Source organism: Sturnira hondurensis, unplaced genomic scaffold (genome assembly GCF_014824575.4).
Source record: "Sturnira hondurensis isolate 20B ecotype Veracruz unplaced genomic scaffold, ASM1482457v3 Scaffold0004136, whole genome shotgun sequence".
Lineage (NCBI taxonomy): Eukaryota > Metazoa > Chordata > Mammalia > Chiroptera > Phyllostomidae > Sturnira > Sturnira hondurensis.
Window position 1 is genome coordinate 5485398 of NW_028076767.1, and position 15590 is coordinate 5500987.

General features: G+C 38.4%; 1 protein-coding gene across 1 annotated transcript in view; it reads left to right on the top strand.

Moving 5' to 3' along the window:
* Positions 1-50: 50 nt before the first annotated feature.
* Positions 51-15590, top strand: part of TRAK2 (trafficking kinesin protein 2) — a 63750-nt gene continuing 48210 nt past the window's right edge. Inside the window, exon 1 of the mRNA XM_037043613.1 lies at positions 51-265. The gene's annotated coding sequence lies outside the window, so the exon portion shown is untranslated. The remainder of the gene's footprint in view (positions 266-15590) is intronic.

The following is a 15590-nucleotide window of genomic DNA, read 5'->3' on the forward strand; positions in this document are numbered from 1 at the left end:
TCCCAGCAAGTCGAAGGCCGGTGCCGTGGGGGCTGCTGGGAGAGTGGGGCTAGTTTGCTCTTCTCCAGCTTCTTGGGGACTGCCATTGACCCGGTGTCGCTATAGAACTGAAGTCGCGGACTAATGATGTGAAGTCGCCCGCCCTTCCCAGCCACGCCCGGGCGGTTCCAGGCGGTGGCAGCCGCTCGGCTGCAACTCTGAGGCTGCCGCCGCTTTAGAAGCTTTTCCTTGAGGGAACGGGGGCGGAGGACTCCGGGCCATTCCTGTGAGTAACCTTCCCCGTGCACGACTCGAACTTGCCCTTGCCAACTTCCCTTGAAAACCGAGGAGCTCTCCCAACCCGCGTTCTTCCCGGTCTTCCGAGGTCACGCACAAACACCCAAGCCCAAGACTGGATACTGGAGGGCAGGGTCTCGCCGTGTCCCCGCCCCGGGAAGTGGTTTGTTTCCCAAGTGTGGGTGCGAAGTGATGGACACTGTGCCCCGGTTTCCGGGTGCACCCCACTTCTGACGTTTGGCAGCATTCTTATGCCCAGCGGGACATTGTCCATCGAGGCCCCCAACCCTGAGAGTAGAGCGGCTTTAGTGTCTGGCGGTTAAACCTTAAGCATCGGTCGCCATCTGTGATGTGAGCGAGAGGAGAGGGTATTGGAAAGAGCTCTTTCTATGTCGAGTTGAATTGGACTTTTCTTGGGATTGATTTTGAGGCAGATACCACACTTCTTTTCAAAGAGACGGTTGACTTGAGTTTCAAGTGCAAATAATGGATACTGGCAGGTGTCCTTTTTAGTGCTGGCATAAAGATAACCTCCCAAACACTTAAAAGATTTCTAGGTCATAATAGTAGTTACTCAGTTTACCCACAACCCTTTCATTTAAACCTGCAGTTTCTGCACCGTAAAACGAAGACAGAACAGTAACTAGTCATTGGAAATTTATCAAGCTAGAATGGACCATAGGAATAAAATGAAATGGATTCGTTCAGTTTTTAAAAATATATATATTTCAGTAATTTTTTCTCCACCTTCAAGTCGTTGCTGTAGAATTGGATGCCTGAGCTATACTGGTCTCCAAAGGGCATGCTAATGGTGGTGACGTGACACTTCAGAACAAATTGTGAAGGACAGTTGGTGGTGAGAAAAGACAGGGATGAAGATACTTTATCATCTCAATATTCATCCAGCTTTCTAGTTTTAAAATTAAGGAATGTGCAACAAGTCTCAGACATTCAACAAGCATACATTTTATGAAAGACACTGTTTTGTTATTTTACAGGTTTTTATTCATATGATGGAATGGGGTTGGAGAGAACAAACATTTGAGTATTTTCGATCCACCAGGCAGCCCATTTATGAGCTTTACATACATTCACTCACGTAATCATTGTAATGACTCTGGCACTAAATCTGAGGCTCAAAGACAATAATTGGATATTGAAACCAAGATTTGCCTTGCTTCAAAGTTATAGGTCAAGTAACTTGTATCTACTTCAGAAATTTTCTTAAAGGCATTATTCAGTATTATTTCCCAATAATGTTTTCTATACTTTAGACATCTACAATAAGTCCAATCCCCTACTTTAGTGCTTTTGAACAAGTTGTTCTCTCTACTTGTGATTTCTCTCCCCCAGAGGGTTGCTCATTAAGACCCTACAAGAGCTTTCCAGACCAACCCCAGTTTACTTATGTAAAACACAGGATTAGATTTTTCATCTCAGGGGTCCTTTCTGGTTCAAAATTTTAGTGAATCTGCAGTTGAAAACATGAGCCAAGGGGTGCTATTATCCACTGAAAATGGTTAATATCTATAGGTGTTAAGAGTAGAAAACCTTGTTTCTTAAAAATTTTACTTCAGTATCCATATATATATTAAAAACCAATATAAGGAAAGAGACAGATATATTATTTCTTATTTATTTTGAGCTCTGTTATCTGCACCAGTTTTTGTACCTTTTTAGTTACCACCTTGTTTAGTTGGTAAGAAATCAGCGGAATCAAAGTAATATATTTTAAATGGCTTAGTATTGAAAGAACTAAGTTATTCATGGTTTCCAGTCATATTTGTTCAGACCTGCTGTGCTCATGAAATAATAGGAAACACTTATATAAGGATAATGCTTACTATGCATTAGATAACCATCTAAATGTTTTACCTATATTAACTTACAGAAATGCATGGGGTGTTTTTTTTAAATTATATGTATTGGCTAGTAACATTATATAAATTTTAAGTGTACAACTTTATAATACAACATCTGTATACTCTGTTGTATGTTTACCACCCCAAATCTAGTCTCCTTCCATCACCTTGTATTTAACCCCCCACACCTTCTTTGTCCTCCCTCCACTTCCTTTTCCCTCCAGCAATCACCACTCTGTTGTCTGTGTCTAGGAATTTGTTTGTTTTGTTTATTCATTTGTTTTTGTTTTATATCCTACATATGACTAAAATCATGTGGTTCTTGGTTCTTGTTCTTTACCATCTGACTTACACTAGCTGTAGGGAAAATGCAAATCAAAACCACAATGACATAACTACCTCACACCCATTAGAATGGCTCTTATCATTTAGACAAGTAAGTGTTGGAGAGGATGTGGTAAAAAGGGAGCCCTCATACCTGCTGGTAGGAATGTAAATTGGTACAGCCACTGTGGAAAACAGTACGAAGCTTCCTCAAGGAATAGAGCTACCATGTGACCCACCGACCCCTATTACGGGTGTATTTACCCGCCAAATTTGAAAACACTTATTCATAAAGATATATGTACCCCTGTGTTCATTGCAAGATTATTTACAATAGCCTAGACATGGAAATAACCCAAGTGTCCCTCAACAGATGATTGGATAAAGAAGATATGATACACGCACACACACACACACACACATATGAATACAACTCAGCCTAAAAAAAAAAGATGAACTATTGCAACTGAAGCAGAGGATAAGTTAACATACCCAAGGCCATTTAGCTACCAAGTGGTAGAACTGGGTGTCAAATTCAGGCATCTCACAATCTTTACTCTCAATATTTACTGAGAACCTACTGTGTACCAACTCCACAACTAGAGTTTTTTTATTATAATTAGGTCATTTATCTTAACAACTACCTTATGTAGAAGTTCAGCATTTAGTGCCTTACCCAGAGTCACAAGATAATTAAATGGTAGAGCTAGGATTTGAACCCACATTTGCCTTTGTTCAAGTTCGTGGGATTTTTATACTTTCAATAATCAAATCTTTATTAAATACCTACAAGAAACCAGGCTAAGTACTGAATGCTAGAGATTTAATCTCTGCTCTTAAGAAATACAATCTAAATAGGGAAAGAGACAATTATGATAGTGTGGTAATAGGATAGCAGCATACAGGAGAACTGTGGGAACACAGAGAAAGGGCACTTAAATCTTCCAGGGGTGGGAAGCCTTGGGCCAGTTTGGAAAAACAAATGGGAATTAGCCTGAACAAGAAAAAAGGGGTTGTTAGGGGCTGAATTCCATCCCTCCAAAACTTGTGTTAAATGGCGAAGCCCTAATCCAGATGACCTCAGAATGCGACTATATTTAGAGTTGGGCCTTTAAAGAAGTGATTAAATTAAACTGAAGCCTTTAGAGTGGGTCCTAATGTACTTTGACTGGTTTAGTGTCCTTATGAGAGGAACTTTGGACACAAAAAGAGGCCCCAGCAATATGTATACAGAGAAGAACCATGTTGAGAACACATGGAAAAGGTGGCCATCTGCAAGCCTCAGGAGAAACCAAATCTCTCAACACTTTGAGCTTGGACTTCCTGCCTCCAGAACTGGGAGACAATAAATTTCTGTTCTATAAACTACCCAGTCTGTGGTATTTTGTTATGGCAGCCCTAGCAGATTAATTACAGGAATGTTTAGACAAACTAAATGACATACAAATAGCTTTTTAGGTGAGGCCGGGTAATTAGGTTTTGTGGTAAGAAGTGTTGAAAAATGAAGTTGGAAACTGGACTGGGGCCATGTTAGGACAATTTTGTGTGAGATGCTAAGCAGTTTAATCTTTATCTTAAGGGAATGAGATGGAGAGAGTTTGTTGCAGTGGAAAAACGTTAGATCTGTGTTTTAGGAAGATTACTCCGTGAATCTTGTGGAGGATAGATTAAAGGGAATAAGACTGGAGGCAAGAATACCAGTTTAGGTGTCTATTGCCACAAGAAGCTGAACTAAATATTATCTTAGAATGTCACATGTCAGACTAAAACAGAACCATTGTTAAGGAAGATTTTAAAGGGCACAGCTAACCTTTAGGGCATAGATAAGATTTAGAAAGGATTTGTATATACCTGTTTTGTACCTAGAGACTAGCTTTGCTTTTGACATTTTGCTTTTTTTAAAAAAGATTTTTATTTATTTATCTTTAGAGGGTAAGGGAAGGAGAGAGGGAGAGAAATATCAATGCATGGTTGCCTCTTGTATGTCCCCTACTGGGAACTGGCCTGCAACCCAGGCATGTGCCTTGACTGGGAATCGAACCTCAATCTTTTGGTTCTCAGGCCTGCGCTCAGTCCACTGAGCTACACCAGCCAGGGCTATTTTGACAAATTGTTTTTCATAAATAGATCTTCACTCAGCGCTCACAGTGTATTCATTGTTTTTCCACTGTATCTAATAGACACCTTTATGGTGCTTGCACTGTTCTAATCCAAGTCCTCTGACAATCTTAGGAAATATCTGCTATTACTATATCCATTTTATACATACAGATATTGAAGTTTAGAGAGGTCCAGAAACTTGCCCATGGTCACAGAGCTGAAAAATAGCAATGTTAACACCCAGACCCAAGCCGCCAGTCTTCAGAGTCTGTCCTCTTAGGCATTATACTCTGTTATTACCATATATTATTAAGGTCTTCAACCATCTATGAAAGGAGGAGGGAGGAATACAAAAATAAATTGGGTATGTTTTCTATAGGGAGTATACAGTTTATCAAGGGAGGTAGGAACAATCATAAGTTTTGGGATTTCTTTAAGTGTTTTAAAGAAAAGTAGAGTACTGAGAATCAGTGATTACTGGGGCTTCTGGGAAGCTTGGTGGAAAAACGCCCCTTTAAACTAGGGTGTGAAGAATGGCTAGACTTTGGAGAGAAAAAGAACATTAAAGGTAGAAACAGTAGCATGAAAAAGGTACAGGATTGGGAATTTCCTGATGTGTCTAGGAAAGTAGTAAATGCAATTCTTTGTTTTGGCTGGAGTATAGTATGTGGTTGGAGAAGCCAGTTTGAGGGCTAGGAAGATAGCAGATGTCTGGGAAAGAGAACTCTTAGGGATTGAGGAGCAAGGAAAATTATGAGGTTTTAAGTCAGTTGATTGAGATGTATACTAAATGTCATGATCTTGTAAGAGAGGATAAAGTTCATCTAGTCCCAGCTCTTCAGTAACAAGTCCTGTCTTCACTGTCTCCCAGATCACTTTCCATTCACCTTTTGATAAACTTCCTTAATTCTTTTGTCCATACTCTCTCCATTCCTGAAGTTAATCCTCTATTCTGACTCTAAATTTTTCAAATGTCATTTTCCATTTAGAAATTTGTCCCCTATTGGATCAAATTTAGATTTCTTAATCTGAGCTAGTCAAATTTAAAGCTCCAAGTACTTTCTTCATAATCATTCCCACTGAAATTGGTCTATAGGCTGCTGCTAGACTGGCTCTGTCTGCTGTTAGCTTTGGGGCCTGTTTTTATTTTGTCTTCACCTGGCAGATACCCTCATTCTCACTATCCAAATCTTTCCATCCTTGAGGAACACACCTAAATCTTACTCCTATGTGAAGCCAGACCATGTCAGCTAGAAAAAAAACTCCACCCATTCTCTACTGACATAGAGTATTATATTCTGACATAACACTCTACTTAATAAATCAGGTGGTGTTATCTTATTTTCTTAGATTTCTTTAGATTATTAAATCTCACATTGAATGTAAATCATAGAGATCATTAGAATTCTCACCATTAGCTCTTAGATTTCTTAGATCTTAAGTTTCCCATAGGGCAGAGGCCTATTTTTTAATCTCCTTTCAGTGTTTTTAATTTAATTGAAGAGGCATTGAAAGCTGTCCAATAAAAAGCTGATTGACCAGTTGTTAATTGAGGTCATTTTATTGAAATTTTTTTTTACAACTGACTTCTTAATATGTAATGTTCTGATTTTATTACTGTGAACTCAAGTAACTGTGGGCATATCCTATTTGACTACTCTGTATTATGGCTTATTCATGCAAAGAAAATGAGCATCTAAAGTCTATTCGTGATAGAGAGGTAGAACTAATTCATATTATAAAAATCATTGCAGTCTTTGAAACTTACCTGTATATCTCTGTCGGTGGTTGCCATACCTTGAGTTTTTTCTCTTCAGAAAGTTTTCTGACAAGTCACAAAGAAGGAAGGAATGGTTTGAATAAAGTAGGGCCTAATGGTGTTACACCATGTTGTGTAACAATGGAGTTGATAAATTATGCATGTTAATGGTGAAAGAATTTGCCTACCAGTTCAGTCGATAGTTCAACAACAAATATGTATTGCTGACTTGCTTGAGCTCCTGCCATTATATTGCCATTCTGATCAGCAAGGAGGAGGAAAAGGAAAAGAGAGCACCTTCCCCTTTCCTTCCTGGAAGTAAATTGTAATATATGTTGCAACAGAAACAAATTAGATTCTGAGTTAGAAAATTAAGAGGCCAGAGGGGGGCTACTTTAGAGACTACAGAAGGCTGGTAACCTGTCCCTTAACGATGACTTTTCAACTGAAACCTGAAGGGTAAGAAGTAATTACCATGTAAAGAACAAGTGGGAAGAGTATTCCAGGTATAGTTAACAGTTACGAAGGCCCAGAGATAAGAGAATGTGATGAGAAAGTGAAACAATTATAAAAGACACATGGACAATAACAAGGGCTGGTGGAAACAGGGGAAAGAAGTGGAGAGGGCTGGGGTGGTGGGGAGACTTGGGGGGCAAAGAGAGAGAAAACTGTACTTGAACAACAATAAAAAAATGTTTAAAAGAAAAAGGAGTAACAAAAGATCTGTGTCTTTGTGGCTGAGCAAGGAGGAGAGTGTTGCAAGAAGGATGGGTAGTCAGGGACCAGACTACGCGAGACCTTGTAGACTGATTTGGAGTGTGGATTTTATTCAAGGTTTTATGGGAACCCTTGATTTATTTTTTAAAAGGAGTTCAGTTTCAAAAACATGCTTCTTGTCACCTTATGGAGAATAGAGAGAAATAAGAGATTAACATGAAGTCCTATTAGGAGCTGGTGTGTAGTCTAAGAGGTGATGATGGGTTGAATTAGGATGGTAGAAGAGGGTTTGAAGAGAAGTGGGTAAATTTGAGATATATAATGGCATTTGCCCACACAGAATTTGGTAATGGGCTAGATGTAGCAAGATGAGAGAAAGTAGGCATCTATTGTTCATTGGGTCAATTTAGGGGGTCATAATCAGCCTGTGATAAATGTGTGGCTCTAGGAAGAAGAATGGTCTAGAGCCAGACTGGGAGTGATAAAAAGTTGTTTAATCTGTGGCAATGGCCAGTTCGCAGAAAGGGAAATGAAAAACAGCAACAATAAAGACTGTGGTTGCAACTGGAACTCTGGGAAACACTGACATTACAGATCAAGGGGAGGGAACTTGGTGATCCAATGAAAGGATTTGAGAAAGCATTCGTTGTGAGAGCCACAGCAGGAAAGTTGAAGTGGGGAGCTGTCAACGATAATGGACGATAATGGACCAGAGATGCGTAATAACCAAGAAGGTGTTATCGGCTTGGTTAGCAGGGGCCACTGGTGACTAAAGGGAAAGTGGTTTTGGGAAAATTGAGATTGTCGTCATGGAGTCGAGGTCTGAATGAGGGTTGAGGAAAGAGAATGAGAGTAAATAAGCTGTAAAGAAACATGGCTGAGACAAGAGGGAAATATTAGAGGGGGAACATTCTTGAAGAACGGAAGGTTTTGACATTTTATTATCTATTTTTAAATGAAATGGAAGATTTCAAACATGATAATAGGCCACAGGAAAGGTTGAAGCTAGGGGAGAATAAGGGGTAACCAGTGGAGCAAAGTTTAGAAAAGGCAGGAATAGAGATTTTTAGGTGTTATCACATATTTCACATATTTCATTATTTTTTTTAACTGGGTGGACATATACACACGGTAGAAGAATTGAAAGGTATATTATGAAACCTAAGTTTCTCTCCCCCTTCTGGCTCCCATCCATCTGTCTTCTAGGAGGATTGCTAATTTGCACTCCCATCAATAAGCATGCAAGTGCAAGACTGAGATTATGTTTGTAGTTAATTCTCAGAGTTTGGAGAGAAGGCTAGCTATTGATTTTGTGGATTTATTGGTGGGAGGAATGAGAGTAAAAGGAATAGAGAACAGAGTTTCAGAGATGAGCGTGAATGGCATGGTATGGAATTGTCTCAGAAAAAGACACTGAAGAGGACAGTGAAGGGCACGCCTGTGGTGTGAGGCCCTGGGTGATGGCCGAGTTTGCAACAGTCCCATTCAGGTGGTTCTGTGACCTTTTCAGTAGAACTGAACTACCTCTTCATATTTCAAATGCTTGTCAGTTTAGAAATTGGACTTAAAAGTTCATCCCTTATGTAAGGTACAGGTTTGGGGTCCAAACACCAAAAGCTCCGCTTTCTGTTTTACTGCTTTTAGTCACAGGCATGTTGTGTGTGGTGCTGTGGGGTTATTCAGGCCAGTGGTATAAATCAAAACAAAGAGAAGTTTGTTGGTTAAGAAAGAGCAGTCTCTGTCTGAAGGAATAAAGGAAGAGACTGGAAGCCAACTAAAACATCTCTGAGATTGTACAGCTATTTCTAAAGCATGTAATTCAACAGCTTAAACTTTTTTCCCCATCATTCTCATCTTTTTTGCTAGTCTAACCGCTGTTTTATTTTTAGTTGCAAAAATCAAAAGACTGCAAAAGAGACTTCTATAAGCTATTGTGAGTTTTTTAAGTAGATATTTGCTCGTTTCTTATTTGATATGGGACTTAATTTTAAATGCAATTCGTAAACAGCTGCAAATGCTCTTAGTGGAAAACATGATAAAACTAAACTGTGAGCCAAAAATTCACTTGTAGCTTTCCTATGAAATTGACCACCACTTCTTTTTAGGTATTACAGGAAAAAAGTGGGTCCCATGTTATTGCTATAAAAATGATAAAGCACACTTTAACAACAAACTCATACAGTTTTTCATAAAGCAAAAGCAGTGTTTTCTTTCAGATGTTCACTCTTAGCTTAAGATTTTGTTTTTCAAGGCAATTCATTTAGTTGATGTTGGACTGAAATGTATTAATAAGCAATTTCATTTTTTAAATTATTCTATAATTCCATGTGTTGACATTTTAAATCATTAAGCTTGTAGTTAAGAAGGTATTGCTGGCCTACTGTGTGTCAGTTGTCTTTAAGTTTGGGGCATGAAAGAATAAGATACCTTCGTTCAAGGAGCTCACAGTGTGGTGAGGAAGACAGTGAGCACATCGTCTTTCTGGGAGCATTGAAGAGGGGAGTCTGTAAACACTGATTGAGGGGGAAAATTGCAATGAAAAATTTTAGGCTTTCTTAAACAATTTTTTCCATGTTTGTAATGTACTCTGCATTTCTCTGTAACAATTAACAGTTAAATTCTCACAAAAGAGGAGGACTTGACACTTTTCTTGGGAGACAGTGAAGAAAGGACAAAGTGTATTGGTAAGGAGCCCAGGGAAAAGATCACCAGCTGAGAAAAGAACTTGGCAACAGTGCCAAAGAAGAGAAGCAAGCCAGCTAAATCCCTAGTGCTGGAGGGATGAAAGAAAGGTACTTGAGGAACCAGCTAAGGGTCAGAAAAACAGGTCCTAAGGCTCAATCTCAAGCAGACACCTTCTGGACTCTCTGATAACCTGCTTATCTGGTTTCTCAGCTAACAGCAGATTAGAAAGGAGAGAGGCACACTGGCTGTAGTAAAGTGTAATGGTTGATTGCCTCACAGTGAGGCAGAAAACAAAATTATAAGTGGACTTAAAATCTCAAAAAAAACCCAAACCCCACCTAATTTGAGACAATTTAGTGTAGGGAAAAAGAGCTCTTTAAAAGCTTATAATCTTGGAGGATACTACTATAGTCACTATATTTTACAGTAATTGCTTAATCATCGTAATGACCATGAGTCATCAACTTCGATCAGTCTTTTCTATCTCAGGACTCTACCCACCGCCCCAGCAGTTTGTTGGACTTTTGTCGTTACTGTGTCTTACCTTTAGTAGGGAAACATCTTACTACCAATTTTTTTCAAATAAGAAAATGGGGTCAAGGGCGGAAATGAAAGATTTTGTGGGTTTTGCCACAGCATTTTCAACAACTCCTCCCCAGAGAATGTTTGCAACTTCATTGTCACTGATGGGCTGAATTGATAGGCAGAGCCCTATACATACACTCCCATCTCTTACTAAAACCCCCGAGAGGCCTGGGTAGACTTTTGTAAATTGGGCTAAGAAAGCCTTCAGTTTTCAAATACTCTAACAGTCTTAAGTTTCTCATATAGTTTTGTTTTTTATCTTTGCTAGAAATTGCAAGGATGTATAACCTACCAGTGGATTTATTCATTTAACAGATATTTATTGAATATATGGCATTTGCAAGATATTATGATATAGGTGGACTTAATTTATTGCAACAGAAATTTGATTTGGTCTGTATTCCACTTATATCTTGCAGCTCAGGACAAGTCACAGGATTATTCCCCATTTACAGTACTACATCCAGATTATCAGTATTTTCTCAATACTGTTGAATAATTGTTTAATGGCAAAATCAAACTCATATTTGGAATTGTCTTACTAAAGAAACATAATAAATATAAAAACACAGATCACTCTGCTTCATTGTAAATACAGACAACTTTGAGGTCAGATGACTCATTTTTTTCTAAAAGGAAACATTAATATAAACCACATAAGAAAAAATGGGGGGCACCCTGACTGGTGTGGTTCAGGGTGTTAGGTGTCATCCCACAAAGCTAAAGGCTCCTGGTTTGATTCCCAGTCAGGGCACATGCCTGGGTTGCAGGTTTTTCTCTCACATTGATGTTTCTCTGCCTCTCTTTCTCCCTCCCTCCCTCTATCTAAAAATAAATAAATAAAACAGTAAAAAAAAACAAATTGAGGGCTTATTTGCCTTTTTTATCCTCTTTCAGTAATCAATATGTGATTTTTACAAAATGGAGTGGAGAGATGGGATTGTTTTAGAATTATCTCTGAGACTTTTTCAAACCACACACACTTCCAGTTCCCCACACTCTCAGCTCTCTCCATAGCACTCAGAGGTGAGAGACTCCAGCCCTGGAAGAAGTGCTGGGTTTGATTCTTGGCTCTTATTCTTTTTTTGAGGTTCTTTGTTCCTGTTAACCTCTAAGCTTTGGTTTTCTCTGTCTGCAAAACTGTGGCAATGATACCTACAGCATGGGGTTGTTGTGAGGATGAGATGGGGATCCATGTGCATAATGCAAAAGCATTTCATGGGGGAAGAAAGTCAATGCCTAGCACATAGTAAGTGTTCTATCAGAGTTAGCTATTTTTAGGAAAGGCAGAATTAGGAACAGAATTGAGAATCTGTTTCTCTATCATTTGTGTTTTCCATTTGAAATACAGAACTCTTCTGTCCTTATTATCAGTTGTTTGCCATTATAAGCCAGTCTCAGAAAACTTTGTAAGGCTAATAGTTTTATTGGGTGTATTCTACAGTAAAGTCATGAATTTAACAAAGAGGTTTTGGATTTTGCTGTCAGTGTCAAAAGAACTCAGGAAAAGTTTCAGAGGGCAGTGGTGTCTCTTCAGTTGTTCAGGTCTAGAAACTGAAGTTTTCTCTGGATACTGGTTGATACAGTAACCAAACTCACTAAAGAATGATAAATAGGCCAGAGTGCCTGCCCTTAATATACAGTAGAACTGTTAGGTGGACCACATGTTTTGGTTCCCATGGTTAGTATATTTTTCCCTTATAGGAAAATATGCATGAGAAACCAAGTTACCAGAAGTTATTTTCCCGTGTGTGCATTTAGATGTGGAGGACATTTGAAGCTAAAGGAATGGGGAGGGGTGGGCTGAGTCAACTGTGTGCATTCCAAGAACCACAATAGCTTAGAGTGAGAATGAGGGCTGAGGTGGGAAGCTGTTGCAGTAGCCAGGGACAGTGAGGAGGGCTTGGATAAGGCCATAGCAAAAGGCTTTGAAAATAAATTTGTAGTAACTGGTAACTACATGGAGTGCAGGGATTGAGGAAAAGAAAGATGATTTAGGTTTTTGGCCCTGCTGATCAGGTGAATTGATGATATTAGCTAATTAGTAAAGAAAAAAAACATTTCATGAGAGGATAATGAGTTCAGTTTAGAATGTGGTAAATTTATGGTGTTATTTAATTATAAGTTGATATTGAGAGTTCCAGTTTAAAGTCAGGAAATGGCAATTTGGGCTTAAGGCAGAGATTTTGGGAGTAATTATTATATAATTAGAAATTAAGGCCTTTGAAACAAATAAGATTTCTGAGAAAGGAGAGGGCCCATGATAAAATCCTGAAGAACTAGGGATACTAGCTATTAAAATTAGGTAGAAGAGTAGATTCCTAAGTTTCATCAGCCACCTAGTTATCGGACCCATCAGGCTTTTTTAAGAATCTTAATTGTCTCCTAAATTGCAGATAGCAACACCTATATTTCAACATTTTTATGTTCTTATTTGGTTCCTGAATTTCACTGGCAAACCAAAATTATTCATTACATGGCAATTCTCCCTCAAAAGGCAACTTTATCATGAAGTTGTGGAATTGATTGTGGCAAACGAAATTAATGAGTTTTACATCTCAACCATAATGTACTTTGAACATTTTTTTTGCCCATTAAAACTGTATTACTAAAATGGTTACATATCTTAGATATACAGAGTTCTGTATACAGAACTTCTTAGATATACAGTAATTTTAGAATTATACGTGTTTATAAATATGTTTATATAGTAAATATGCAACCCTGACATCACTTGCTCCCATTTAACAGTTACACCCTGTTCCTGGTCATTTAAGATTGCATGTCCTGGTGCCACTGATTACTTTGTTGATCTGAAGAGCTATATTGCTTACAGTTTTCTTTTGGCACCTTTTGGAAACTTCTGCTTCTGCAGACTTTAAGTATTATAAATTTAAAATAACAAAGATTTAGCATTCTCATAAGCCAGCAAAAGCGTGTTTACACTCAATTGTTAAAGGTGACAAATAGAAGTGAAGATACAGACTTTCTACCTGTTGAAATATTTCTGTTTTTAAAATTTGTATTTACTGGTGTGTGAAAGTGCTGCTTCAAGGGGTCTTTTTAAGGGTTTGATTTGAAGATAAATCCTGAAGAGCAGATTACACAGTAATCTTAGATTGGCCAGCGTCGTCACATCTGTTCAGTTTATGTCCTTTGTTCCCCATCGCCATTTAGCCCCTTTATACCCCCTCCCAGTTTATTTCTTAATCTGTGAAGTGTTGTAGGTTTTCGGGTGATGGTGTCTCTTGGTTTAATTTACTACCTAAATTTCAGTCAGCATTGAAAAAAACAATGCCTTCTAATTTGGTGGGGAAGAATCTTTTGGTCCTAGAAGTATGGTACATGCTTTAGTACCCACAGAATCTATTGTATAAAATGCCTCTGCTCCAGGCATCCTCCTCCCCAATTTGGTTAAGAGAGCAGGAAACACACAGATTCTATAATGGCATGTACTCTGCATTACTCATTTTTGAAGACATGTAATTGTCCCCACCCTTTTTTATCCAGTACTTCAGTTAAAAGGGCATAATTTTCTATGTTTAAAAATATTTTAAAATATAATAGTTATGATGATTTTGTTAATATCCTGGAATATAAATTCTTGACAGCAGCTGCTCTTGTGAGCAGGTATTTTAATATGTCAGTAACCCAAACAAAAGTCAGCTGAGTGTCCAGACTTTAAATATTAAAAAGTTGTCTTAAACCTTCAGGTTCATGTTACAGGGAAGCCAAAACCCACCCTAAGATTTCTGCAAATTCCTGGTGTTCTTATGGCCTCTGAGCTGTTGCCATCTGGATGGATCTTCTTTTCCTTCCCTTCTCTCTCTCCCTCTCCAGAGAGAGAACAAACAATGACTTTGCTAGTCTGATGCAGAGGATTTTGGCTTTTGATGCTACAGGCCTCCCATTCCACCATAAGTGGGTTTTCCCTGTATTTTCCTAAATCTTTCCTCAGAGGAGCTCTGTTGTCCTACATTAAGATGATGAAATGTGTGCCTTATTTGATATAACTTAATAATGGTAACCCTTTAAGTAACTATTATTTTCTCCATTTATCAAACTTTCATAAATACATTTAAATAGTTCATATTAAACTTAAGCCTCCATTCTTTAGAGGTAATAGGAAAACGTATCTTAAAAGCATTTGCAATGTCAGAATTGAATATACTATATGACTCTTTGTAGCCTTTTTGCCAGGTGGTACGGAGGAGACAGTGTTCTCTTAAAAGGATAAAGGATTTCAGATAGAGTTTAAGTATCAAACTGCTCTTTCTCTTAGAGAAATAAATCAAGACTATTTTGTGAATGTGAAGCTGAAGTCTACTACCCTTTGAGGTTTGCATTTAGTATTTTTGAACTATTTTCTATTCTGTTTTCTTTGACTAAACTATATTATGTGACATCACTAAATTATTTGACTGCCAAATAATAATGTGCTTTGATTTTCATATTGCTAAGCCAATCATGATCTTTTATAGAAACAAGTTTGAAATGCAAAAGATGGAATTCCTGTCTGGAAGTAGTTTTGAAAAGATGTTAATGTTTATTATTTGCCTATTTGTGGTATTTTCTACAAGAGTTTGATGTTGTTGTAGTCTTATTCTGTGTTGCAAACATACCATGATTTAGCCCTGGCTGGTATAGCTCAGTGGATTGAGCACGGGCCTGTGAAGCAAAGGGTTGCTGATTTGATTCCCAGTCAGGGCACATGCCAGGGTTGCAGGCCAGGTCCCTAGTATGGGGCACATGAGAGGCAGCCACACATTTATGTTTCTCTGCCACTTTTTCTCCTTCCCTTCCCCTCTCTCTAAAAAAGAAATAATAAAAATAAATAAATAAATAATACCATGATTTAGGGCACAGGTGGTAAGCACAAGGCCCTCAGGACAAATCCAACCCTCTACCTTTATCCAGCCGGTATCTGCAAGCTCCTTGCCTATAGTTAAGGAGTAGTTTCATTTATACCATCCCAATAAATAAATAAATAAATAAATAAATAAATAAAACCATGATTTAGGGCACAGGCAGCAAACACAACGCCCTCAGGACAAACCCAGCCCTATACCTTTATCCAGCCTATACCCGCAAGCTCCTTGCCTCTAGTTAAGGAGTAGTTACTACATTCATACCATCCTAAAATTACAGCCCTTTGAAGGCAACCTCAAGGTTGATGTGGCCCCCTGGTGAAAATGAATTTGACACCCTGATTTATGATATGGACCAGAGGTCAAGAAACTATAGGTGGGCCAAATCTAGCAAGTTCTGTTAGCTAAGAATGT